Genomic DNA, 27862 nt, shown 5'->3' on the forward strand with positions numbered 1-27862 from the left:
CATGCCAGAAGGCAGACCCCCTAACCACCATGCTATGTAATGCCCCCAAGGGGTAACCCCATTTTACAGATGAGAAGACCGAGGCTTGGGCTCAGACTCAGGATTTGCCTAAGGCCACAGAGTTTAGGAGCTGATTCTAATGCAGGCAGGTGGCAGAGGTTGAGCTTGCCATCATGGGTCCACACCACCCTGCAGAGCCCTCTGTCAAGGCGCGAGGCATACTGGACTGTGCTTAGCCATCCACATGTCTGTCCCTTCAGTAGACAGGCTCCTCAAGACCGAAGACCCAGTCTATTCTGCTCATTTCTTCAGTTCCAGAACAGTTTTGGGATTTAATCCAGTACACAAGTGTTTGTTGAATGAATAAAACTATTTTTTTAAAAATGAAAGGATGAATGAATGAATGAATGAATGGCTGTTAGTGAAATTTCTAGACTCAGGGTATGACCTGTGATTAGGGGGACTTAAAAATATTCTTAGCTAACCAGAGATGCGTGTGAGCCTCTGTGTCCTCAGCCGCAGTAAGAAACAAAACCCTCGAAAAGGAAGACAGAAAGAAAATGGGGCGTAGCAAGGATTCCGGGTTGGATTCCATGACGTCACCCTCAAGTTGGATGTCTGGGCTGGTAAACAAAGGCTCTTGTGACATGGGCCCTGGCTGGGCGGCCCACCCGGCCGGCGTGGGGGAGGCAGTTAAAGTGGCTTGCCTCAACCCTGGCCTCCGCCCCGAGCTTTAGCCCAGACGCCTCTGCATTCAGCAGGTATCTCGTCCAAGGGAAAACCAGGACAGGAAATCACGTTGCCATGGAGACCAGAGAGGCCCTTCCAGACACAGGGGAAAATAAACACGTTCTGGTTGGACTTAACCCCAACGAAGCCAGGGTAGCCTCACCTCCTAATCTGAGAGGTCCTGCTTTTCACTAGAAATATCCAGGGGCCCCTCCTCCAAGGGCCTCCAGTACCAAGGGCTGTGCAGCCCCTCCAGCCCCTTCAAGCTCTCTGGGAGCAATGTCACGCAGGGCTGAAGGAGGAAGGCATTTCTTTTGCCCAGACCTAAGACCTCTGTCTCCTTCACAGCTGAGTGCTTAACGTTGACAAGGACTAATGCTGGGCACGTTTCTACACACTGTTGGTCTATGAACTCATTCAGTCATCACGAGAACCCAGGGAGAACGGCCTTGTGATTATTTTCATGCCCATTTTACTGACAAGGAAACTGAGACACAGAGGGACGAAGTGACTCACCCGAGGTTGCCAGATAGTGGATGGTGGCATCTGAATACGAGGCACTTTGAGAGTTCTGGAGCAACAGAGGAAAGCACTCTGAAGCCTCCCAAACCAGCTGTGTGGCCTTGAGCAAGTTAAGTCACCTCTCTGAGCCTCAGACGTCCCCTTGGCATGTAGGCACCTACCTTGAGGCCCTGTTGTGGGGTTAATGTACGTTTATTGAGCACTGACTGTATGCGAGGCACTATCCTGGGACTTGAAAGTACAGTGGGAACAAAGACAGATGCAGTCCCATGATCACGCAGTGGGCAGGTGCACTCAGGACAGAGGGAAGTGCCCTTCTGGAAGCCCTGAGGCAGGAAGGAGTTGGCCCCTTGGAAGAATTGGGAATATGCCAGAGGGGCTGAAGTTCCCGGCACTGTGCAGGCGAGAGCCAGAAGCTGGATCGCACAGGGCCCATGGTCGATTTATCTTAACCGGAGGAGGTGGGGTTTGTTCCCAGGCCTGACCCTGAGCGAATGCAGAAGAAAGTCAGGTTTCATGTGCACTGCTAGGGGGTCCGTTGTACCTGAAGAGGCCCACACCTGGGGGTGGCTAATTTCAGACTAAGGGCTTAACCTGGCTTGCCACTTGTTTTTGTTTGTTTTAAAATTTTACTTATTTATTTGAGAGAGAGAGAGTGCATGAGAGAGACAGCAAGTACAAGTCGGGGGAAGGGCAGAGGCAGAGGGAGAAGCAGATGCCTCGCTGAGCAGGGAGCCTGATGCGGGGCTCGATCCCAGGACCCCAGGATTATGACCGGAGTCAAAGGCAGACGCTTAACTGACTGAGCCATCCAGGTGCCCGCCGGCTGCTTGTTTTTGTATGGTCCTCCAGCTAAGAATGATTGTAAGTTGTTGAAAAAGAATCCAAGAAATATTATTTTGTGACATGAAATTCAGATATCAGTGTCCATATAAAGGTTTATTGGAACCCAGCCCTGCCCGCGTTTACAGATCATCTCTGGCGTCTTTTGCCCTGGGAAGGCAGCGGTGGGTTGGTGGCAGGGAGGTATGGCCCACGAAGCCAGAAATACTGACTAGCTGGCCCCTTACAGCCCTGGGCAAGACGCCCTGGCTTGGGGAGCAGAGTGCAAGTAAGGAGAGCCGTAGCCCGGGAGCTCTGCAGGGGGGCGAGGCTGCAGCCCTCTGGGAGGCACAGCGCACCCAAAGGAGCCGGCCGCTCCACGCTGTGACTCACGAAGCCCTCGCAACAGTCCGGAGGAAGACCCACGATTATCCCCGCTTTCCAGAGGGAGGGACAGGACCAGGATAAGCTGAGGGGCCTGCCCAAGGTTGCGTAGCTGGTGGGGGACAGAGTGGGGATCTGACCTGGAGCAGCCGTGCCCACAGTCAGACATGCAACCCTGCTCTGCCCCCCTCCTGTGTGCACCTCCGTAGGCCGTGGCTGGCGTGGTGGGGTACCTGGCCTCTGCCCCTGAGCTAGCACCTCACATGTCCCCGAGGCTGCAGGAGGGCCCGGATCCACGGTGTTGGGGAGTTTCGATACCTGACAACAGGTTTGCGCTGACTATTGCCTACTTGCTGTCAGGTCCAAGCTCCATAGCCCTTGAGCACAGAGCTCAGGAGCCCTCAAAAACCAACGTGACCTTGGGCAAGTTAGTTAATCTCTCTGAGCCTCAGTTTCCCCACTGAAATGTAAGTACCTACGCCTCAAAGACTTGCCGTGACCGTTATATCCAATGACACATTTATTGAGCATTTACTATATGCTGTATGACTTATGCCTCAGAAAGCCAAGTATGTAGATGATTCAAAGGGCTCCCTTGCCCTCTGGCTTTCCACCGGTTGTGACTCAGAGGGAGTCCCAGAAGGTAACAGGAGGGGAGAAGGAGGAGAGGGAGGTTAGGATATTAAATTGCCAGCTTCCTCCCTGGCAGGTCTCGAGGTGCCTTAGAAGGACAGCTCTTCCCAGGCAGCCTTCTCCACGTGCCCTTCTCAGTGCCTGGGTTACAGTACTTTTGCCACTCTTCTGCTGGCCTCTGTGGCCCTAGGGTGATAACTGAGCCTGCTGTACTTAGGCCGTGAGGATGCTTGTGGCATTCTGATAACCTGCTCTCCTTTGGGAAGAGTCCCTTTATTAAATGTTCCTCTGGTCACCCTAATCTGAGTGTGCCTTCTCTCTCCTGCTGGGACCCTGACCATTGTACTCTTCGTTTATAATAATTTCCCGAGTGCGCTGGGTAGGCTCAGTGCCTGGTCTCCAGTTCTCCAATACAATATTGAAAGGGACTTTTCTTTCTTTTTTTTTTTTTTAAGATTTTATTTATTTATTCATCAGAGAGCGAGAGAGAGAGGCAGAGACACAGGCAGAGGGAGAAGCAGGCTCCACTCGATCCTAAGACTGCAGGGCCACGCCCTGGACCGAAGGCAGGCACCAAACCACTGAGCCACCCAGGGATCCCTTCCAATACAATATTGATAGTTGAGGAGCCATCACTGCCTTAGGTCAGAGATGAGTTCTATACACTGCTGGGGACATGGGGGACACAGGCACTTGTATACACCAATGGGTAGGAATGGAATATAGTCGATGCCAAATGCAGAGGGATTTGGCAACATGCTTAGAGATTTTTAAGACAGCCCTTGTGACCCTGTGATTCATCTTTAGGAATCCATCTCAAGGAAATAATCATACCAGTATGAAAAAGATGTACAAGGGCAGAATCAAACCAATTGTCCGTCAGTAGTGACCAGATAAATGAACGCACTCAATGGATATTTTTTGAGTAACCGCTAAGCTTCAAGCATTGTGCCAACCCCTAAGGATACAGTGGTAAGCATATGCAAAAAAAAATTAATAGTCCCATGTATAGGAGTATAGAAAGATACCCACAATATATGGATAGTAGAAAAAAAATCAGGCTACAGAACAGTAAGTGAAATAGGATCCCATTTTTATTCATTAGGTTTAGAAAAAAGTATGGAAGAGTATAGAATAAACTGTTAGTAATGGTTAACTGGGGAGATGGAATGATCATGGACTTCCATCTTTTACTTTATACAGTCTATATTACTTGAGTTTTATTGGAATAAGCTTTACTAACTTTTTAAAAGATTCTATTTATTTATGAGAGACACACACAGAGAGAGAAAGAGAGAGAGAGACAGAGACACAGGCAAAGGGAGAAGCAGGCTCCATGTGGAGAGCCCGACGTGGGACTCGATCCTGGGACTCCAGGATCACCCCCTGGGGCTCAAGGCGGCGCTAAACTGCTGAGCCACCCGGGCTGCCCCTAAGCTTCACTAATTAAAAGAAATTTCCATTTTGAACAACTAACCTCATGCCTGTTTTCTTCCTTTTTAGTGTAATATTTACCCATTTCATTATATTTTTTTAAAGATTTTTATTTATTTATTCATGAGAGACAGAGAGAGAGAGAGAGAGAGAGAGAGAGAGAAAGAGAGAGAAGCAGAGACAGGCAGAGGGAGAAGCAGGCTCCACACAGGGAGCCTGATGTGGGACTTGATCCTGGGACTCCAGGATCACACCCTGGCCCGAAGGCAGGCACTAAACCTGCTGAGCCACACAGGCATCCCCCCATTTCATTATAAAAGCTATACATAAACATATTCCTTGAGTTAAATCTTCAAAAACTATAGACAGAGTTTAAGTCCTTAACCACCTCGAGGTAACCACTGCTATCTGTGGATATGTTTACCTCCGGAATTATTTTGCATTTTACATGCATTTACATACACTTACATGTAGCTATAGATAATATATTGTGTGTTGTGTTGGATTTTTTCTTTTACATGAATGATACCCTATGATATGTATTACTCTGCACCTTGCTTTTTATTTTTTATTTATTTTTTAAAAGATTATTTATTTATTTATTTATTTATTTATTTATTTATTTATTCATGACAGAGAGAGAGAGAGAGAGAGGGGCAGAGACACAGGCAAAGGGAGAAGCAGGCTCCATGCAGGGAGCCCAACGTGGGACTCGGTCCCGGGTCTCCAGGATCACACCCTGGGCTGAAGTCGGGGCTAAACCGCTGAGCCACCTGGGCTGCCCTGCACCTTGCTTCTTAAAGTCCAATGTCTTGAAAGCCTTTTCACATTAGTATGATCAACTTAGCTTCTCTTAACCACTCCCAAGTATTTATAGTATGAATATACCACAGATAACACAGGCTATTAGAGGTTTTAGAACTTGCAATTTTACATTAAGCCTTAGGTCACATATTAGTTGTCCATATTTACAGAACAAATCACTGTGGAATTTAGCAGCTTAAAACAATCAATATTTATTATCTTACAGTTTCGGTGGATCAGGGTCGCCCACAAGGGTGCAGTCAAGGTGTTGACTGGGATTACAGTTTCATCTGATGGCTCAAGTGAGGAAGAATCAAATTCCCAGCTCACTCACACAGTTGCTGGCAGGTCTCCTTGCTGGCTGTTGGCTGGGGGGTCTTCCTCAGTTCCTTGCCATGTGGGTCTTTCCACTGGATAGCTCACAACATAGTAGCTGTCTTCCCTCAGAGAGAGCAAGCAAGAAAAGGCAGGCAAAATGGAACCAGAGTCTTTTTGTCACCTAATCTTAGAAGTGACATCCTATTGCTTCTTTGGCATATTCAATTCATTTGAAGTGATTCGCTAGGCCCAGTCCAAGTGTTAAGGGGAGGAAATTATATAAGGGCATGAACATAGAAAGGCAAGATTGGGAACCATCTTGGAGGTTATCCACCATTGGAAAGATAATCCAGCAATCACGTGAACCATGGATATAGTGAGAGAACAGAAGAAGCATAGCCTGTTCAAGGAAGGTGTTGTTCATGAATTGAACAAATATGTCCTGAGCACCCATTTTATGCCTAGGCTCTATCCTAGGTCCTGAGGGTAAAATGGTGACTGAGACAGGCCAAGCTGAAGACAGACCTTATGGAGTTTATAACATAGCAGAGGCAAGACAAGGCATCTAGAGAGATTATGAGCATAAGGAACAAGAAACAATGGTCATGCGATTCACAAGCTATTTTGCAGGTAAATTCACCCCAGTCTGTGACTGGATGTGGTGAGTGAAGGGGCGGGAGGCATTCAGGATGACTCCCATGTTTCAAGTTTGGGTAACTGGTAGAGTTTGCCTTTGCCTGAGGGGAAGAAAACTGGAGGTAGAATAGACTTAGAGAGGGATGTAAGCCCAGTATTGGACATGTTGAGTTTAAGGAATTTAGGGGACAACCAGGTGATATTCAAGAGTCCACGGGACACCAACGTAGGAGCTCAGAAGTGACGCCTGAACTGGAGAGAGAAAATAGGGCATCAGTGCCATGGGGATGGTATTTAAACTACATCAATGACTGTAGAGAGAATAGAAGGCAGAGAATGGAACTCTGACAAGTGGGAACATCTAAGGGATTGGGGATGTCATGGATTCTGCAGGAGAAAAGAATCGGAAAATAAAGAAGTGATCAGATACATCCGACACAGTAAAGAAATCAAGATGTCTCCCTCGGCGCAAAAAGGAGGTCATCGGTGACCGTGATGAGAAGGGTTTCGGGTGGAAACTGTGAGGAGAACAGTTTCAGAAGTGGTGAGTGGGAAGAGGAGAAGGTTGAGGAGCAGAGACAGTGAGTGCAAATCACCCTCGACTCTTTCCACCCTACCAGCACAGATGTGAATTCTGAAGCATTATCTGAATTAAATGTCCATCCTTGAAGTTATTTTAGTGTCTGGGAGGCCGCCAGAAATTCCTTTTTCATTCAGTCCTTTTACTGTGGTTGGGAATCATTCCATTAAGCAAGAAGAATAGGTGTGCTTTTGACAGGTGGGGAACAAGAAGGAAGAAAAGCCAGAGTGGCACATCCTTCTGGGCTGCGATTGCGAGGCTGTGTGACATCCAGTGAACAGAGAAGTGAAGGTGTCCAGGGGCACCATGGTGGGCGTTGTATGAATTCCCGGATCCCATGTAGGTGCTCAAGATCCCATATCTAATGTGAAGCTTCTTCCAAAGCTGAAATGCATCTGTATCCATTAGCAACCTGGCATCTTAGGAAATTCAGACATCTGTAGGAAGGATTCTAGGTTTTCTCATGTGAAGTATCTTTGTGTACTTCTCTTGCAATTTCAGTGTGTTCGCTCTCTGTCCACCAGAGGCCTTGCTTCTCTGATCTCCCCTACACCCTTGGGATCAGGAAACTGCATGAAATTGGTGACGTTGGCTGGAGAACTGGAGTGGATGAACCAAAATGATTAGGCTGGTAGCCTTTCCATAACCTTTTGGTGATCCTTTCTAAAAAAGTTTATGGACATAATTGCTGAGATTTAAACCAACATGTATATGTGTGTGTGTGTGTGTGTGTGTGTGTGTGTGTGTGTGTGTGTTGAGGGAGGGATGTTTTCAGAGAATATTCATACTTAAAAGGATGACTTTTCAGGGTGTCAGCTTCGTCACAATACATTGAACAGTGTACCTGCTTTTGTGTGTCACTTTGTTGAAATGGAGAGGAGAGGATGCCCCACCTCTACTTATTACCATTATAAGGCCCTATAACCTGCGAAAGCCCTTTCTAGTTAGTCTCAGATAATTAATTCCACCCAGGAAAACTGGTACCTCTCTGTTTGTGGGCTCACCAAATCCTTCACTACTATTTTACTTTTGCGTCAACTATGGTTTGGAAATAAAAAGTAAACCGTTGGTAAACTTTCTCATTCTACCTGAATGGCTTTCCTTTGGGAAGTAGCATTTAGAAAGAGGTACCCAGGGCTGGAAAATTTTAGACCTAATTTGCCAGTGGCATTTTTGTTTTTACTTGCCTTCTAAATAATCATATCCCCATGGCTGTTTTTATTTTAAGCCACCCTTCCCTCCCTCCATTTCATTTTATTAATACATGTTCAGATACTGCCCTGCATTTAGGATCCAAAACCAGTTAAGTTTTGCGAAATGTTATCGTCAGTAGAAATTATTTGCAATCTGTAGATTTCACTCCTTGGGAGAGACTAATGATGCTTCCAGGTCTGGTGTGATATCCCCTCAACCGGGCTTTGATCACTTATAACAGTACATCCTTCAGGGGAGTTTGTGTAGCTCTTCCCATTTTCTCCTTCAATTCCTCTTCCGCATGGTAATGATTCCGGGTAGTAAACCTTTGTTGTGTTATATCATTAAATTTTAGCTTTAAAATAAATAAATAAATAAATAAATAAATAAATAAATAAATAAATAAATTTTAGCTTTAAGACTCACTGCCAGTGTTTTCCCACCACAGGGAAGTCAGAAGCTCCATGATCTGGTTCTTCTCTTACTTTTTTCCTTTCTTGATTAATTTCCTCTGCATTTCCCAAGTTCTTCTTTTGTCATCTTGAAACAACTTCCTCCTGTGTCATTTCTGCTTTTCCCGCCTTCCTAAAATTTTGGCTAAGTTGATCCTTTGTATCCATTTCTTTCTTTTCACCCTGGTTTAGTATCTGCCCTTTTATCTCCTTGAGTATAGGCCATTTTTCAAACATGCTGCCTTCTTGGCAGTAAATCTTTCTATCTGGAGAAACATTTTCTTCCAAGCTCTTTGGTCTGTGTAATTGATCTTAGGCTGCTAAATATTTTCATAAACCCCAAGGTTTTATTTTTTTATTCATTGATAACCTATTAGTTTACTTTTTTGATCTACATATGTGTTGCTGGAGTATCTTCAAGATTGAGTAGATGTTTCAACCAATACAGATGGCCCCTGATTTACGATGGTTTGACTTAGATTTTTCGACTTTACGCTGGTGTGAAAGCCATATGCATTCCGTAGAAACCGTACTTCAAATTTTGAATTTGGATCTTTTCCCGGGCTAGGGATATGTGGTATGATCCTCTCTTACGATGCTCAGCGGTGGCAGCCAGCGGCAGTTCCCGGTTGGCCACATGATTACCTTAATACTTTCAGGCTTGTTAAGTCTTATGTTGAAAGTAAATTTTGGACTTGGTGCTTTTAAGAAATACTCTCGATAATATTGCTAATGTTGATGTTGTTATTGACACTGAAGATATTTTGATGCTACAAAAATGATAGAACATAGCTCCTGACTCCCCTTCCTAGGGTGCACCCAGAAATATGTTTCAAATGATATCTGATGCCAGACTCTGCTGCTAAGAATGTAGTCTAAAGTGGTTGCAATGTAAGCTGCACAGAGGCGGGGATTTTTGTCTGTTTTCATTCACAACTGCATTCCTGTAGCCTCTGACAGTCACACAATTGTCTCACAAAAAGATCTCTTGAGTGAATAGCTGAAGGGTTGTTTCACTGCTTGGGCTGGTGGGATTCTCCGACCATGCCAGAACCTGCTTCCTCACTGTCACAGGGTACATGGCCCCCTGCAAAGTGAACCTGCTGGTATGTCTAAGGTGAGCAACAGAACACGGTTCTGGGACACAGGCTTTGAAGCCAGGAGGCTCGGAGCAGAGTTCACTTCTGACACCTAACAGCTATGACCTTGGGACTTGGACAAGTTATTCAACTTTTCTTTTCTACTTTTCCTCACACTTGTTATGAAAAATTTCATGCATACAGAAAAGTTGAAAGGATAATACTATTACGACCTACTATGCTACTGATAACCTAAGGATGAACCACCAGGGTTCAATAGTTGTTAACACTTTCCTATATTTGTGTGTGTGCATAAGTGTGATATCACAACAAAAATCGATATTTGTTCCCCCCCCCCCCCCAGTTTCCTGGTACACAGCTCCTAACCCCCCTGTAATCCCTGGGATTGATAAGAATGCTTTTTTTTTTTTTTTTAAGAATGCCTTTTGTATGCTAATGAACGACTGTGGCTGGGGGTCCCTAGATAGCTTCAGGATGGGGGGGCTGGTCACCAGAAAGACCAAGCAAGGCACATGGAGATGGCTGGAACTTTCAGCCCCCTCCTCCCACATCTGGGAAGGGGAGAGGGGCTGGAGATAGGAGTTGGCTGCTAACAGCCAATGATTTCATCAATCCTGCCTATGTGATGCAACCTCTGTAAGAACCTGCCAGTGACAGGGTTTAGAGAGCTTTGGTGATAGCAAACACCCTGAGAGGCTGGGAGGGTCATGTGCCCCGAGACGGCCTGGAAGCTCTGCGCCTTTTTCCCTTACCCTGAATTTACAGCCTGGCAGTCAGAAGTACAGGTGACAACCCGGGGCTTATGACTGGTATCTCAAGTGGGGCAGTCTTGTGGGACGGACCATGGGGTCTGCACTAACTCTGGGCAGTAGTTACAGTCACAATTGAATTGGATTGTAGGGCTCCTAGTTAGAGAGAATCAGAGAGTTCACTATTAGAAAATATCACAGAGTAAGTATATGTTCAAGTAAATTGCAGGCATCATGGCACTTCTCCCCCACGTATTACAGCTTATATCACTTAAAATAAGTATGTTCTCCTACATAAGCACAATACTAGTATCACACTTAGTAAAAATTAACAATGATTCCTAATGTCATCTAATATGCAGTCCATATTCAAATCTCACCAATTGTGCCTCTAACGTCTTCTATACTGTTATTATTTTCCCTATCAGGACTGAATATAAGATCACAGATTGCATTTGGTTCTTAGTCTCTTTTCTCTTCTTTTTTCTAGGAAGGAACCCTACCCTTTCGTAAATGACATCAGTATTTTGGAAGAGTTCAGGCCAACTGTCTTGTAGAATGGCCCATGTTCTGGATTTGCAGGATTGTTCTTCCTTGGGGTGAGATATTTAACTTTTCTACATCTTATATCCCCACCTGTGAATGGGGTATAGGAATAGTAGCTACCACCTAGCTAGTACATGTCACTGCATAGTTGATATAAGGATTCTATGCAAAAATGCTTGCAAAGTGCTTAGTATGAAGTCTGGCACACAGTAAATACTCAATAAATGGTCTGTTGTCATCATCAGGATCAACACCCTTATCCTCTGCATCACCACCTGCATCACAACCACCATTACCATCTTCAGTGCCCCAGGCTGCAAGCTGCTTCAACATGAGAACTTTTTTTTTTTAAGATTTTATTTATTTATTCATGAAAGACAGAGAGACAGAGAGAGACAGACAGAGACACAGGCAGAGGGAGAAGCAGGCTCCATACAGGGAGCCCGAAGTGGGACTCGATCCTGGGTCTCCAGGATCACACCCCAGGCTGAAGGCGATGCTAAACTGCTAAGCCACCAGGGCTGCCCACTTTTTTTTTTTTTTTTTAGATTTATTTATTTATCAGAGAGAGAGCGAGTGAGCACATGAGCAGGAGTGGGGGAGAGGGAGAAGCAGATTCCCCACTTAGCAGGCAGCCCAACATGGGGCTCAATCCCAGAACCTTGAGATCATGACCTGAGCTGAAGGCAGACGCTTAACCGACTGAGCCACCCAGGCACCCTGACATGGGAACTTTTCTGATTCTTTTCTCACCCTTCCTGAGATATTGTACTCATCTTGACTCTGTCTTTCTGTCCAGGAGAACCTAATTGATGAATCTCAAACCGAACGAATCTCTTAACCCATCCAAGGACTGGTGTTTCCCCTTACCTGTTCTCCTAGGGACACCCTCTTTTTTTTTTTTTTAAGATTTACTTATTTTTATTTTTGAGAAAAAGAGAGAGAGGGAGGGAGGAGGGGCAGAGAGAGAGAGAAAATCTCAAGCAGACTCCATGCTTAGTGCAGAGCCTGATGTGGGGCTTCATCTCATGACCCTGAGATGATGACCTAAGCTGAAACCAAGAGTCAGACACTTAATCGACTGAGCCACCCAAGTGCCCCAATGGACAGCCTGTTTTTTCAGATCACAATCTTATAACCCCAATGGCTCAGACAACAGTGAGGTATCAGCTGGTACAATGCCCACCCAAGAAGGAAGGGGGTGCTTTGTCACTGTTGGCCCTGGTGGTGACCTTGGTGCTAAGATGGTTGGTGCAGCTGCTGCAGTGCTGATGGAGGGATGCTGGGGAAAGGAGATTGGCTGGCGGGGAAGGTGAGGAATGTGCTGCCAGAACACTGGGCTCAGAGCCAAATGCTAATGACATGGAGGGGTATACTGGTCCCCGCTGTCAGCGGCATCTAAGGAAGTGCGGGGGCTGGTGGGAGTGGGGGATGTGAGAGGAACAGGAAAGGTGAGAGGGACTGACAGGTTGGAGAAATCCACTTGTTCCCCTAGGGTCCACCCTCCCTTCAGACCCAAGCTGTCTGGGAGAAATTGTGGCTGTCACCATGGCAACAGCCAGCAGCTGATGCGTGATGCACAGTGTCTTTATTAGAGAACCTCGGTCAAGCTTGTGCCAGTATTTTTCCACCTGAATCTCATTTCTTCAGTGAAACAAGAGACTAGAAGCTGGAGATGGCATGGGTGGGGCTGGGGGTGTTTGGAGACAGAGTAGAGACAGGAGAGTTCTCAGATATTCTACTGAAATTCTGGGCATTGTAGTAAATTGAAGAGAAGCAGATTTTTTTTTACGTTGCCTTCATAAGACATAATTTAAATATTCAAATTGCTTCAGATTTTCCTTAAATTATACATGAATTGCTGAAGCAACGTTCCCATTGCCTTTGGAAAGGTGCAAAGCATTGCATTCTGGAAACCCTTGTGTGAGGAGTTGTCTCTGGTCACGAAGAGCACAAACCTGGGAATCAGACTGACCTTAGACTCGCAGCTTTGCTACTTCCCAGCCAATTATTTGAGCTCATCAAGCTTCAATGTCTCATCTGTAAAATGGAGGTAGTAAGAGTAGCTTGTAGGGTTGTGATGAGAACAAATGGGCAGGTGCATCGAGGATTAAGTCCAATACCTGGTCCATATTAGGTGTTCAGCAAACGGTTGCTACTCTTACCACCATGACTAGTTCTACTATTGCTACTCCGACAACCACACCTCCTATCACCATGACCGCTCCTGGTACTGTTACCATTTCTACTCTTACTATTACTACAATTGCTACTAACAGTACTCCTTCTTTCCCTCTTCTCCTACTATCACTGCCAGGATAATGCAATCCGGCTGAGTACAGGATTATGAATCACTGGCTACTCCCTCACCTCCCACGAACAGCCCCAGAATGCTGACTTTGCCAGCACCTTTGTGAGGAGCTGGTGGCAAAGACTGGGAAGACCTGGTCGCTGCCCTCGCAGACTGAGGATCTGGTGTTAGACAAAGGCATGACTCCACCAACAACTAGGGAAGCCTATAAGCACTGGAGGATTTTTATTAGAAGAGTTTGTATAGTTGATCCATTTCAGGATTTTCCCAAACTTGTCACTCTACTATCCCTTCTCTATTTTTGTCCTGAGGACCACCCACATTGATATTTACTTTAGGTTTTCTCTTTTAATTGGTTCCTTTTTTATTGGCCAAATAAAGGCAGTTTTGAAGGAAACTTTACAGGGCCATGAAAAATGTAAAACTCTCTTGCCACGAAAGAAAGTAACTGTAAAAATAAAAATGATGGAAACAATTCAGTGCTAATTCTTTTTTCCTCCCGAAAGGTTTGAGACCCAGGTTCACTTTCTCTCTGTTAAAAAAGGAGACTGCCAAGGATACCGGGGATGTTCAAAGACACACCAGCACCAAAAGGAAACTTTCCTGTGTGATCAGAAGTACTGAGACACTGAAGAGAGGGTGACTCCCTCAAGATGTGGTTCAGTGATAACCAGTACTTCCTGTGTGTCCCACCTACGGTCACCATGGACCTTTGTAAAGAATGAATCATTACCTCTTCTCAGAGAGGGAGGGCTGGGGCAAGAAGCAGGCCCCACAGGAGACCGCATCTCAGCTGCATTGAAGTGTTCAGGGGCTGCCAAGGAGACAGGTGGATGTCCCAGGTGGAAGGAACAGCATTAGTGAAAACATGGAAGCACAGGTTGGGATGACATACCTTCAAGCAAATTAAAGTAGTTACTGACATGAGATGGGGAGGTCGGGAAGGATTCGATCGACAAGATCCAAATCATGAAGGCTTTCACAGTGGCACTAAGGGATTCAAATTTCATTCCCCAAGGGAAGGGCAATCGTTGAAATATATTAAAGGGCAGAATGACAAGACAGTAACCATAGCTATTATACGGAAGCACTAATCATGTACTAGGCACAGAATCTTCACGACTCTGAGGTAGATAATATTCCCCTCCTGTTTTACAGCTGAGAAAGTGGAGGCTTACGGAGGTTTAAGAAGCTTGCCCGAATGTGGTAGATTGCAGAAATGACCACAGTTTCCATCTCTCCCTGTGTCTGTCACCTTGCAAATGACTTTGCAGCTCTTCCCATCAAGAGAGGAATCTGTCCCCGACCCGCCCCAGCCTTGTGATCTTCTTGGCTCAAAGAAATGCAGGGGAAGGGATGCAGGGCCCAGGCCATGCATGGCTCCAGTTGTGCTTTGGGAACCCCGACATTCCCATGTGTACAAGGCCTAGCTAGCCTTTTGCAGAAGGAGAGACCAGGTGGAAAGGAGTCCAGTTTTTCTGGCTAAGACCCAGGCATGTGACGGAGCCCAACTTATATCAACAAAGCCACTTCTCCAACGTGCAGCTGACCACAGACACATGAGTGAGCCCAGATAAGTCCAGCACAGCCTCCCAGCTGACCATAGATTCATGAACAACAGGATAGTGCTATTTTCAGCCTTTTTTTTTTCTTCACTGGCTTTGGTTAGTAGAAGCTAACTAAAAAACCAAGATAACTCGGGGAATAAATGTTGCAATCAGGATTTGTTCCTGGGCTGTGCTCTTTTTCCTTTTTTTCCCAGCCTGTGCTTTAAACGCCATTTCTCAGAAACACTCAGAAAATTTCCAATTTACATTGGTGTGCATCATTGCTGCAGGACAACTGCTCGTAACTTTCCACTGATTGTGGACCACACATCAGCTGCCTTGTACCAGTAGCACTTCACACAGATTTGATTGATACGCCAGCAGAGCACAGATAGAGGGGCAGAGAAAGATCTGTTCCCCTCAAGAAAATTTACTGCAAGTGGCACCTTTAATAATTCTTTAAAGGCTGTAGTTCTCAGCCAGAAGTGATTTTGACCCCCTGGTGAATATTGGCAGTGTCTGGAGACATTTTTTATTGTTGCAACTGGGGAGTGGGGTGTTACTGGCATATAGAGGGTAGAGGCCAATGGGTACTGCTAAACACACACCCTACAATGCACAAGACAAGCCCCCAAATCAGGATAATTGGGCCAAAATATCAATAGTGGTGAGGTTGAGAAATCCTGTTGATTATTGTTAGAACTGTGATGGTCGTTTCTGAGCAGTGGATCTCAACCCTGTCTATGCATTAGATTCATCCACGGAATTAAAAAAAAAAAAAAAAGGCAAACCAAAACCAAAAAAAAAAAAAAAAAAAAAACCAAAAAACCACTGCTCAGCCCTGATTTCCAGAGACTCTGATTCATTTGGGGTGGGGCCATTTAAAAAATTCTTTCCAAGTGATTGGAATGTATGGCCAGGGCTGAAAGCCACCACTTGAGAGAAAGCACTATGACAATGAGTCCTACAAAGAAGACAGAGAAATGGTGGGTTTTTTTTGTTTTTTGTTTTTAAGATTTTATTTATTTCTTTTAGAGAGAGAGAGAGAGAGAGCAAGCTCCATGCAGGGAGCCCGATGTGGGACTCGATCCCAGGTCTCCAGGATCATACACCGGGCTGAAGGCGGCGCTAAATAGCTGAGCCCCCCGGGCTGCCCGAGAGAAATGGTGTTTTAAAAAATACACTTGCCCGTTTTCTCATCAAAACAGCCTCTCCACCCTGGTCCAGCCCCCCTGATGGTGGAAGCTGATGGCACCCCCCTGCATGATTCCCTCTAGTCCTGTGGCTTACCTTCCCTGGTTTCTGTCTGCCTCCACTTTTGTTCTCTACCACCCTCGCCCCAAATGAACACTTTTTTCTGATGCAAAACTACGTGCTCACAGAAAGCCTTTACAGAAAGCATTTCAGGGCTTATAAGCTTTTCTCGGAGATTTGGGGATTATAGGCAGGACACTCTGTCCACAAGAGTCTTCTGACGTCCCAGTTTTCATTCGTCCTTCCTTTCTATGCCCTATGGGGTTAACTCAGCAGGCTTGGGATGGTCAAACCTTGCATATTTCATAAAAAAGCCTGGCTTCTCATATGCCCTGGAAGATGACCTTTAAGGCCTTGGAATAACCGGTGTGAGAAGAGTGTCTTTGTAGACCTGAAGCCTTGGGCCCTGCCAGAGAGTTTATGCGAATATGTGATTTGTGGTGGGGACTTTGGGCCACGCTCTATCAGTGGGACTTCTGGACAGGCTGGAGACGGCTGACCTAATTAAGGTCAGTCACACGGTCCTGACATGATTGACCCCCAGTAAAAACTAAAGACACCAAGGCTTAGAGGAGCCTCCCTGGTTGAAAGCACTCTGTGTGAGTTGTCACACATCCCTGCCAGGACAATTCAGTGTTGTCTACATGATCCCTCTTTGGAGGTACAACTGGAAGCCAGCGCCTGGACTCTGCAGGGGCAGCTTTCCCCTTGGCTCCTTTAATGCGTACCCTTTCACATAACAAATGTTAACTGTGAATATAACAGCTTTTTTGAGCTCTATGAACCCTTCCAGGAATCATCGAAGCTGAGAGTGGTCTTGGGAACCCCTGACACATCTTCCCACTCCTCGCTTTCCACTTCTTCTGGAATGAACCAGAAGATTCTTTTGTCTCTTACAAAATTTAGGTCACTTGTATTTTGCACTCACTTCTAAGTAGTTTATCAATAAATTTCTTTCAAATAGGGGTACTGAGGTGGTTCAGGTACTTAAGCATCTGCCATCAGCTCACGTCATGATCCTGGGATGGAGTCCCCACATTGGGCTCCCTCTGCAGCGGGGAGTCTGCTTTTCCTTTCCCTCTACCCCTCCTCCCAGCTTATGCTCACTTTCTCTCTCTCTTAAATAAATAAATTTTTTTTAAAAGAAATTTCTTTCAAATAAATTCAGTGCTCCCTTTAGAAGTGATGTTGGTAAAAACAGTTTTTTCTAGCTTATCTCCTTTTTTCTAGCTTATCTCACATGCTAGGAAGCATGTGAGTGTATGCATGCTTGGGTACACACATGTATACTCACACTCATACCCTTAGAGTGGTCCTACCTTTACCAGAACCAGGACTAGGAATTACTTTACTGCCAGAATCTAGGCATTATTTCCACTGACTGTAGGCCAGTGAAAGAAGATGAAAAACACCACGGGCAGCGCACCTCAGAGTGCCTCTCTGCACACAACGTGAGGTCTCTTTACCACCCCTTCACAGTGACTAATGGCTGCATAGATCTCACCACATACCTGTACCATAATTTTCTAACCAGACATCTATTGTTGAATAATTGCATTTCCAACATTTTTGCTTTTCCAAATAAAGCACCAGTGAAGATTCTTGCATAGTAATCATCAGGCTCTGCTATAATTATTTTCTTAACATCAATTTCTACACATGGGATTTCTGAATTAAAGAGCACAGATGTTTTTAAGATTGTTGATAGATTACATCTTTTGAGGACTGTATCGGTTGAAAATTCCACCAGTTCTATGTAAACATGATCATTTCCCTGCTTCCTTATCATGCTGGGCATTAATTACTCGCTCCATTAATTAATTAACTGCTCTTTCAGTAAAAGGATGGTTAGTTAAATTACAGTGCATGTATACTTCAGAATATTATGCTGTGAAGAACAAGGGAACTTTCTGGAATATAAAGGTGGAGAGAAACAAAAATACTTTTCCTATTCCAATAAAACAAAATGAACAAAAAAATGAAAAAAATCTAGATTTAAAAAACCCATCAGGAACATTTAGAAGAAGAGAGAGGTTTATGACCCCATGTTATGGCTTTAAAATGTCAATGGAGGAAATACAGAAGCTTCATGGAATCAACAAGCAGCTTCTACCCTGCATCCCAAGAAGAGGGGTTGAGGAATGGGTAGGAGGTAATGGTGAAAATGCTGGAAAATCTGAGTAATATCCCCAATTTGGAGAGAAGTCAACTGACGGATGAGTCCCAGCCTAGAGAGAAGGCTCCCCCATCCTTGGAGAAGGCCCTGCCTTCATCTCGCTGTTCTACTAGAGTGTTGGAAAACAGCTACGGGCTGGCAGCGTTTTTCTCAGATGGTAGGAGAGCAGGAAAAAGAGGTATAGATGGGTTTCAACCACCTCATTCTAACCATCCCCTGTCATAAAAGGAATTAGACAGAAGACAATAAGGAGAAGAAATCAGGTAAGTCTCCTGAGGGCAGTTGTGATAGGTGGAGGTACATGGTGGCTGTCTCCTACCCCCACTTTTGGCAAGAAGGGTAGTGGATGGGATCTCTGGAAAAGCTGGGTGAGACATTTTCTATCACTGACAAATGAGGAAGTAGAGGTTTAAAATATTATCTAAAAGCATAAAGGCAAGCTAAAATTATAAAGCTAAAAATTACCAGAAACACATAGATACAAAGTAATGTGAAGCAATGCAAACATAATGCTTGTATCAAATTGGAGAGAACTGAGAAAATGTTAAAACAGAAAATAGAACATGAGAGAATTAAAACAAAGTGCTTCTTATTTCAATAAGTGTATGTGGATTTTTTTTTTTAAAGAAACAATTTACAGAGAAAACCCTTTCAGGTTGGGTCAAAAAAGCAAAACCCAACTTTGAGTTGAAAACAAAATAATATGTTTTAAGTTTCTCAGAAAGGTTGAAAGGTGTGAACAAAGACAAGCTGGATGAAGTTAACAACAACAAAGAAAGCAAGGTTCATGACATTAATATTAGGCAAAATTAAATCCAAGTTTCAATGAGGTAATGAAGACCAGTGGAGGGATTTTATAATGACAAAGGGCTCATACCTTCCACATTTAGGCTAAAACTTCAATGATTGAGAAAATAACCAAAAATAGCATCAAAATATTCAGAGTATCAACTTCCAACACACACCAAGGACTAACAGACTTAACTATAGTTCGTTTCTCCCCTGATAGATAAGGAAATTAAAAATAAAGACTTCAAGGACCTGGGATGCCGGGGTGGCTCAGTGGTTGAGCATCTGCCTTTGGATCAGGTCGTGATCCCGGAGTTCCAGAATCGAATTCCACACCGGGATCCCCGCAGGGAGCCTGCCCCTCCCTCTGCCTCTCTCTCTGTCTGTCGTGAATAAATAAATAAAATCTTAAAAAAAAAAAACAAAACTTCAAGAACCTGAATGTATATTTAATAAAGCTGGTTTTGTCATTTTGTATCAGATGCTATACTCTGATATAGAGGATAAACCTTTTCATGAGCCTGTGGAATTTGTGTGTGTGTGTGTGTGAAGATTTTATTTATTCATAAGAGACACACAGAGAGAGGCAGAGACATAGGTAGAGGGAGAAGCAGGCTCCATGCAGGGAGCCTGATGCGGGACTGGATTCCAGAACCCTGGGATCACGCCCTGAACCCGTGAGCCACCCAGGTGTCCCTAGCCTGTGGAATTTTTACAATAACAGACTATATATCAGGCTACAAAGAAAATCCTAACAAAATTCAAAAAAGCACAAACAGTACAGACCATTTTCAAATCACAATGCTAGAAAACTAGAAAACTCACAACAAAACAAGGATTAGAAAATAATTATAATGAAAAACCTACCACCCATTGAGGTGGGGAGGGATCAAAGAAAAATTGTAAACCAGAATTTCCCCCAGTATCTTGAATAATGAAAAAAAGCTTAATAGATGGTAAAAACCTATGTCATACAGCTAATGCTGGGTTAAGAGGAAAATACATAGTCTTAAACACATTAGTAAAGAAGGCAATGAAATAAATTCAGTATGCCATTGACAGAATTAGAAAAAGAACAAACTATCCTATGAAGTCAGAAGGAAGAAAATAATAAAGAAATTCATGAATTTGGAAACAAAACCATCAGACAGGGGAACATCATACAGGAGAAATGAAAATACTTAGTACCTTGCTAAACTTTGTGCAATTATTTTTCTTTAAAGATTTTATTTATTTATTCATAAAAGACACAGAGAGAGGCAGAGACACAGGCAGAGGGAGAAGCAGACTCCCTGCAGAGAGCCCGAATCAGAACTGGATCCCAGGACCCCAGGATCACGCCCTGGGCCGAAGGCAGAGGCTCAAGCACTGAGCCACCCAGGCGTCCCAAAGTTTGTGCAATTAAATTAGAGAATCTAGGGGTGCCTGGGTGGCTCAGTCCATTAAGTATTTGACTCTTGGTTTCTGCTCAGGTTATGATCTCGCCATTGTGAGATGAAGCCCTGCATCTGACTCTGTGATCAGTGCAGTCAGCTTTGGATTCTTCTCCCTTTGCCCCTCCCTGTTGGTGCTCTCTCTCTCTCTCTCTCTCTATCAAATAAATATATCTTTTTAAAAAAAATTGAAAATCTGAATGAAAATCTCCAAACAATAAACAGAAACAAAACTGAGAATATCAACCAGCTCCCTGTAGCAAATCCACCAGACCCTGAGGGTTTCTCAGAGGAATTTTTTCAATTAGCCACTAACAGACAATTCTACTTCTATATAAATTATATTAGAGCAAAGAGAATGAAAAGACATTCATTTTTTCTGTGAAAGCCACATTAAAACCTGAAAATCATGTTATAAAAAACTATATACCAATCTCATTTATAAATATCATATCTTAAATAAGATATTATTTAAAGAAAACTTAACATATTTCAGAAATGTAGGAAATGCTGAGTATTTGGAAGTATATTAATAAGCATCTGGGCAGCCCAGGTGGCTCAGCGGTTTAGTGCTGCATTTGGCCTAGGGTGTGATCCTGGAGACCCAGGATCAAGTCCCATATCGGGCTCCCGGCATGGAGCCTGCTTCTCCCTCTGCCTGTGTCTGTGTGTCTCTCTCATGAATAAATAAATAAAACCTTTAAAAAAAAAAAAAAAGCATTGGTCCTCATATATCTTGGTAAAAAAAAAATCGTAAAATAATCTAAAAAACTTAATTTAAAAATTAGCATAGAATTGACAAAATTTTCTCCTATCTTTCTAAATCTCAACTGGATCTCTGGCTAAACCTACTTTTTTATTTTGAAATTTTAAAATATGCATTCTATTTTCCTTGATAGATCTCTCTAGAGTTTTATTTTACTGATTTCATCAATGATCCAGGTCATGTATTTATTTAACATTTTTTTCTCTATATCGCTTAACTTTGTCATGTCTGCTTTTATCATGCTTAATTCCATCTACCTGCTATTTTACTCCTTTTAGGTGTCTTTTTGTAATTCCCCCCCCCCTTTTTTAAGATTTCATTTTTAAGTAATCTCTCCACCCAATATGGGGCTTGAACTCATGATCCTGAGGTGAAGAGTTGCATGCTCCACCAAATGAGCCAGCCAGGCACCCCTCATAACCCCCTTTTATCAGAAACATTTCTTTTCCTCCCTTCCTTCCTTCCTTCCTTCCTTCCTTCCTTCCTTCCTTCCTTCCTTCCTTTCTTCTCTCTCTCTCTCTCTCTCTCTCTCTCTCTCTCAAGCAGGATCACACCCAGTGTGGAGCCCAATGTGGGACTTGATCTCATGACCCTGAGATCATGATCTGAGATGAAATCAAGAGTTGGACACTATAACTGAGCCTCTCAGGCGCCTCTCTTTTCATTCTATCTTAACAAACGCACTTAAAATTATGATTTTGCTTCTGATTATTGAGTTGCCTACATCTCATCAGTTTTTGAAAGGCAGTGTTCTATTTGTATTCTTTTGTACATAAACAGAAACTGAAGGGTTTTTTTTTTCCTTTTTTCCCCAAAGTAATTTATAGGGGTGATTTTTAAAAAATTCTACGCATTCTGATTTTTTCATTACCCTGATATTATTCATCGATATGTGTTTTTTTAGACTGACTGATTGATTTATGAATGAGGGAGGAGGAGCAGAGGAAGAGAGAGAATTTAAAGCAGGCTCCACCCCCAGTGTAGAGCCCAATGCAGGGTTTGATCTCATGACCCTGAGATCATGACCTGAGCCAAAATTAAGAGTTGGACAGTTTACCGAGTCACCCAGGCGCCCCTTAAGTTTTATTTATTTAAATAATCTCTGCACCCAATGTGGGCTCAAATTCACAACCCTAAGATCAAGAGTTGCAAGCTCTGTGACAGTCAGCCAGGCACCTCTACTTAGATTTCTTTGAAAAAACAAAAATGAAATAAATATTTATATGCTAGTCATAAAATTAAGTTAAATCTGTACTTTTATGAATTTTTGGCATCATAAAATTAAGTTTTGATCTAACTTTGATAATTAAGAAAGGCAAGGAACTTTAAGTTCAGATATCGGTTTTAGTATTCTAAGGACTTGTTGACTTAACATTTTAAAACAATAACCATTTGATACAGGAAATGCATTTGCTACATTTTTTTGTAGCAGAGAATTTTGTTGGCTTCTTTAATGCTGTAAGCTACGTTTATCACAGGAGATTAATTTTTCTTACTGAACTAGTTATAATGAGCTCAGCCAGCATATATTATCCTGGAATCAGGAAAAACTCTGGTAAGACTTTCCTCCTTACTTTGGTCATGTCATAGAAATAAATGATGACTACAGTAGGAATGGCTTAAAAACACAAAGCAGAATTTCTCTTTGACAATTTCTATCATTTTTTTTTCTGTCAGTGCTTTGCTTTTTATTTCAGACGTTCATAAAAAGGTTATTATCCTTTAGAGAGATTCTACTTCCTACCATAAAATAACACTCTGCCTAAAATGCTTTGGTTATGTGTCCTCTTTCCTCTAGAATTGCTATTACTGTCCTGTTTATGTTTGTATTCCTGGTGTATTCTAGAGCAGCCTCCCTTTTCCCCCCTTAACACTAAAAAAAATAAATAAAAAATAAAAAAAAATAAATTATTTATTTGAGAAAGAGAAAGGGAACCAGCATGGGGAGCGGCAGGCTGAGAGAGAGGGAGAAGCAGGCTCCCCGCTGAGCAGGGCTCCATCCTAGGACCCTGGGATCATGTCCTGAGGTGAAGGCACATCTGTAACCCAGGCACCCCACCCCTTAACATTTTTGATTCGCTTTTTATTAGTCTGGCCTCTTTGGAAACATGATATGGCTGGATTTTAAAAATCTAAAATGTTTTGTTTTTAATTGGGTTGCTTAAGTCTTTTTTATTTCTGCTGTATTATTAGGTCTTATCATTTTCCTCCTGTTTTGTATTTCCCGAAGGTAATGCTCTCTTGTTTACTTTTTCTTCTTGTCATTTGCAGTGTGAGTCATGTTGTCTTTGTTGGTGTTATGGCTCTACTTTTTATAGATTAATTCATTTCGGTTTTATTCATAGACACACATCCTCCACTTAGATAGTTTCCACAATTCAGTCTTAGGCTGCATTTCTAAGGCTGTGATCTTACAGAAGTGGAATGCAATTTCAATTTAGGGAATGGTTTGAAGCAAACGCTCCCAAGAAGCTCCAATTTCAGGACGCGTTTATACAGTTTGAGGAGATTCTCTGGTCTCTCTGCTGATTTCGTTGTCTTTCTTGACTAATCTATTTACTCAATCAATGTCAGGTGGAGATAGGGTCATTTGGGATAAAGATTAAATTTATCAGTCCATGTCCTATAGGCCCTGGGGTAAACTGGATCTACTGGGAGGGCAGAGAACTGGCGTTGGGAATCTATTCATTTGAAATCGGGTTTTTCTAAGGTAAAAAGAGGGTGCATTGAGGACTCCAGACATTTAGATTCCACAGCCTCTTCTTTCCTGAGAAAGGTTATGTTGTTTAGATCCTAGTTCCCACTTAATCAACGTCTATATTTAAGAAATCAAGAAAGCAGAAGAAAAGAACAGTGGATATGAAAATGGAAATACAGGAACGACTGGAAAATGTTGAGGTCAGTGGGTTGGATGCCAACTGAGACCGTGGTCTGGAGGCTTTTCATGCAGCAGCAGTGTTGATGGGGAACCTGGATGCTAGCCAAAACACTGGTGGAAGCAAGCCTCATAAATTAGTTTTGATCACTGTTTGGCATTTCCCACTTTCCGTTTACAGAAAGGCCACCATATAATTTGCGCATCTTCTTTTTGAAGAATTACTTTTGACATATGCACTAAATATTATAACCATGTGATAACACTTATTTAGACACCGTATAATCTGTATTGCAGTTAATTCTATTTAATTGGTGTCTTTGCTCATCTTTCCACTTATCAAGACTTCCTCTTAAGTTCTTTTTCTCCCAAGTTAATTTTAATTATATGAGTAATACATTAATGTATTCTTCTTATTAAATCCCAGTTAGTCTAAATTTTCTCTCTCCCTCCACAGAGACTCAGAGGTAACCACCCTGGTGTGTATCTATTTATCCAACTATCTACTCAATTTTAAAATGTGTTTTTTGTTTGTTTGTTTGTTTGTTTTAATTTGGGAAACAGAGAGAGAGAGAGCAAGAGGGAGGAACAGAGCTCTAGGAGAGGGCAAAGCAGACTCCTCAACTGAGCAGTGAGCCCTACCCAGGGCTCAATCCCAGGACCCTGAGATCACGACCTGAGCCAAAATCAAGGGTTGGAGGCCTAAATAACTGAGCCACCCAGGCACCCCCAAAATGTGGTATTTTAAAAATATATTTTTTAATTTTATTTTATAAATTTATTTATTTATTTATGATAGTCACACACAGAGAGAGAGAGAGAGGCAGAGACATAGGCAGAGGGAGAAGCAGGCTCCATGCACTGGGAGCCCGACGTGGGATTTGATCCCGGGTCTCCAGGATCGCGCCCTGGGCCAAAGGCAGGCGCCAAACCGCTGCGCCACCCAGGGATCCCGGTATTTTAAAAATAATATCACATTGTACAATTTGCTTTTTCCCCTCCCCACCTGTAATATGTCTTGGAGATTTAAGTAAATACCTGTTTAATTTTTTAAAAAGATTTATTTGTTTGAGAGACAGAGAGAGAGTATGGGGGAGTGGCAGATGGAGATTGAGAGAGAGAATCTCAAGCAGATTCTCCATTGAGCATGCAGCCTGATGCAGGGCTCGATCTCATGACCCTGAGATGATGACCTAAGCCAAAATCAAGTTAGATGTTTAACTGACTGAGCCACCCAATTGCGCTGGTTAAAAAAAAAACTATCTTATTTATTCTTATTTTTAAAAAATATTTACTTATGAGAGAGAGAGAGTAAGAGAGAGAGAAAGAGAGAAGGAATGGTGTGTGTGTGTGGGGGTGGGTGCAGTCCAGGACTCCAAGATCATGACCTGAGCTGAAGGCAGAGGCTTAACGGACTGAGCCACCCAGGCACTCCTAAAAATCTTTTAAACTGTGGCATAAAGTTCCTTAGAATGGATACACTGCAATTTTTTGGGTCATAGTCCAATTGATAGGTATCAGGGTTGTTCTGGTTGCTGACCACTGTAAACAATGTTGCAAGGGATACCCTCCTGCCTGCCCTCTGGTACACATGGGGGAAGTTTCTTCATGGAAGAAACTAAGCAGAAGAATTGCTTAGGCCATTTATTGTCGTGGTTTTGTATTTCTACTGTGCTTTCCAATATAGTAGCCACTAGCCACGTGTAACCACTGAGCATTTTCACTGTGGCTAATGTAAGTGGAGAATTAATTCTTAGTTTTACTTAAGTTTTAAAATTTCAAAACTAAATCAGTGTAAGAATTTTCTGTTAAATTCCATTTTGGGCAGCCCGGGTGGCTCAGTGGTTTAGCGCTGCCTTCAGCCCAGGGTGTGATCCTGGAGACCCGGGATCGAGTCCCACGTCAGGCTCTTTGCATGGAACCTGCTTCTCCCTCTGCCTCTCTCTCTGTGTGTTTTTCATGAATAAATAAGTAAAATCTTATAAATAAATAAATAAATAAATAAATATATAAATTCTGTTTTATCAGTAGGACAAACAAACAATTGCTTTCTAGTAATTGCACCACATGAAATATTTCTGCTACATTCATTGTAGGTCATGTGCTAGGTACATAAAGCATACATAGTGTTACAGATCAGCCATTATTGCATGTTTCTGGAATTACTAGGTGCCAATGGAATGATTTGGCTTAAATGATCTTTTCTGTGCACTGACATAACACCACAACGTGATTACTTGAATATTTGTGCAAACAGTATGGGTTGCACGACATCTTTGTAAACCACAACTTGTAATTAAATAAAAATCCATTATTATTTTCATTATCATAAAACCCAATCATTTTTCTATGTAGGGACATAATTTTAAATTTATTTTATTTTTTTAAGATTTTATTTACTTATTCATGAGAGATACACAGAGAGAGAGAGAGGCAGAGACACGGGCAGAGGGAGAAGCAGGCTTCATGCAGGGAGCTCGACGTGGGACTCGATCCCAGGTCTCCAGGATCAGGCCCTGGGCTGAAGGCGGCGCTAAACTGCTGAGCCACCTGGGCTGCCCCTAATTTTAAATTTAAAACGAAGGCATCCAGTGAACGCAGAACCAAATGGAGATGCAGAAGCTAGTGCTATGATGAGAAGAGGGAAAAAAAAAAAAAGAAAATATAGAGATTGAAAGAGGATAAACCACAAATTTCATGATGAATGGCAACTGTAATTTGCTGGGCAAAGCAAAACAAAAATGCTGCATTTGTTGTAGAACAAACATTTAAAAAGATAATAAAGTGGAAAATATTGATGCATTTTCAGCAAACACAGAATGAATTTGATAAGAGGTTTTCTCTCAACATTCAAAAAAACTGATGGCAAGGGAAACAAAAGCAAAAATAAGCTACTGGAACTACATCAAAATAAAAAGCTTCTGCACAGCAAAGGAACCATCAACGAAATGAAAAGGCATCCTACAGAATGGGAGAAGATATTTGCAAATGATGTATCTGATAAGGGGTTAATATCCAAAATATATAAAGAACTTATACAACACAATACCAAAAAAAAAAAAAAAAACCCTATAACTCCATTAAAGATTGGGCAGAGGATATGAATAGATATTTTTTCAAAGAAGCATCCAGATGGCCAACATATACATGAAAAGATGCTCAACATCACTCATCATCAGGGAAATGCAAATCAGAACTGCAATGAGATATCACCTCACACCTGTCAGAATGGCTGGTATCAAAAAGGCAAGAAATAACAAGTGTAGAGGAGGATGTAGAGAAAAATGACCCCTTGTGCACTGTTGGTGCCAATGTAAATTGGTGCAGCCACTAGAGAAAAACAGTATGGAGGTTCCTTAAAAAAATTAAAAATAGAAATACCATTTAACAATTCCTTTATTGGGTAATGACCCAAAGAAAACAAAAACACTAATCAAAAAAGATATATGCACCCCTGTGTTTATTACAGCATTCCTTATAAAAGGCAAGATATTGAATATTATGCAGCCATAAGAAAGGATGAGATTTGCCATTTGCTACAACATGGATGCATAGATGGACCTAGAGTGTATTATGCTAAGTAAAATATATCAGACTGAGAAAGACAAATACTAAATGATTTCATTCATTTGTGGAATCTAAATAAAAAAGAATAAACAAACAGAAAGCAGAATCATACCTGTAAATACAGAGAACTGATGGTTGCCAGAGGGGAGGGAGTGGGGGATGGGTACAATGGGTAAAGAGGGGTGGGAGATACAGGGTTCCGATTATGGAATGAATATATTACAGGAATAAAAGGCACAAC

At 42.7% G+C, this 27862-nt stretch overlaps 1 long non-coding RNA gene across 5 annotated transcripts; it reads left to right on the top strand.

Moving 5' to 3' along the window:
* The first annotated feature begins 632 nt into the window (after positions 1 to 632).
* LOC112640226 (uncharacterized) lies at positions 633 to 15535 on the top strand. Of its 5 annotated transcripts, none has more exons than XR_007411230.1 (5): positions 648 to 761; positions 1078 to 2115; positions 3898 to 4062; positions 10848 to 10956; positions 13721 to 15535. It is a non-coding gene; the product is annotated as an uncharacterized LOC112640226 (long non-coding RNA). The 5 variants fall into 5 exon arrangements; XR_007411229.1 differs by having other exon boundaries at positions 658 to 2115; positions 13721 to 14094; positions 14373 to 15535; XR_003123915.3 differs by lacking the exon at positions 1078 to 2115 and having other exon boundaries at positions 633 to 761; positions 13721 to 15531.
* Positions 15536 to 27862: the final 12327 nt, after the last annotated feature.

This window comes from Canis lupus, chromosome 6 (genome assembly GCF_003254725.2).
Source record: "Canis lupus dingo isolate Sandy chromosome 6, ASM325472v2, whole genome shotgun sequence".
NCBI lineage: Eukaryota > Metazoa > Chordata > Mammalia > Carnivora > Canidae > Canis > Canis lupus.